Genomic DNA, 632 nt, shown 5'->3' on the forward strand with positions numbered 1-632 from the left:
TGAATAGGAAGTTGAGAGTGGAAGAAGTCTGTGTGTGTGTATATGTCTGTACTGTATGTGTATGTCTGTGTGTGTGTGGGGGAGATCCCCCTGATATTAATCATTTGCGATGTTAGAGATAAATATGAAGCATAGAAACCCACACTGAAAAAGAGCTTCTTGTCTGTGCATGCATGGTGAGCTGCTTTTTAAAAAGGTGTAATTTCCTGCTCTTTTCCCCAGTTGTGTGTTTTTAAGCTGTCCATTAAACCAAATCAATCAGCTGTGCTCACATTTCCATGCGTGTGCTGTTCTGCATCCCCCTTTCCTGCTCTCGCCCTCCCCTCTGCTCTTGTTCTGTCGCTCTCTCCTCTTTTCTGCACTGATATCTCTCCATCTCTCTCTCTTTCTTTCTCTTTCTTTCTTTCTTTCTTTCTGTCTTTCATTCTTCATGTGTTGTGGAATGAATCACTTTTATCATCTGCACACATGCACACACATTGAGAAAATCTCTCGCTCATTCTCTGTCTCATTCTCTCTCTCATTCTCTCTCTCTTTCTCTCATTCTCTCTCTCTCAAATTCAAATTCAAATTCAAAGATGCTTTATCGGCATGACAAATAAGATATTCATGTTGCCAAAGCAGTCATACAA

The sequence above is a fragment of the Sardina pilchardus genome, chromosome 9, assembly GCF_963854185.1.
Source record: "Sardina pilchardus chromosome 9, fSarPil1.1, whole genome shotgun sequence".
NCBI lineage: Eukaryota > Metazoa > Chordata > Actinopteri > Clupeiformes > Clupeidae > Sardina > Sardina pilchardus.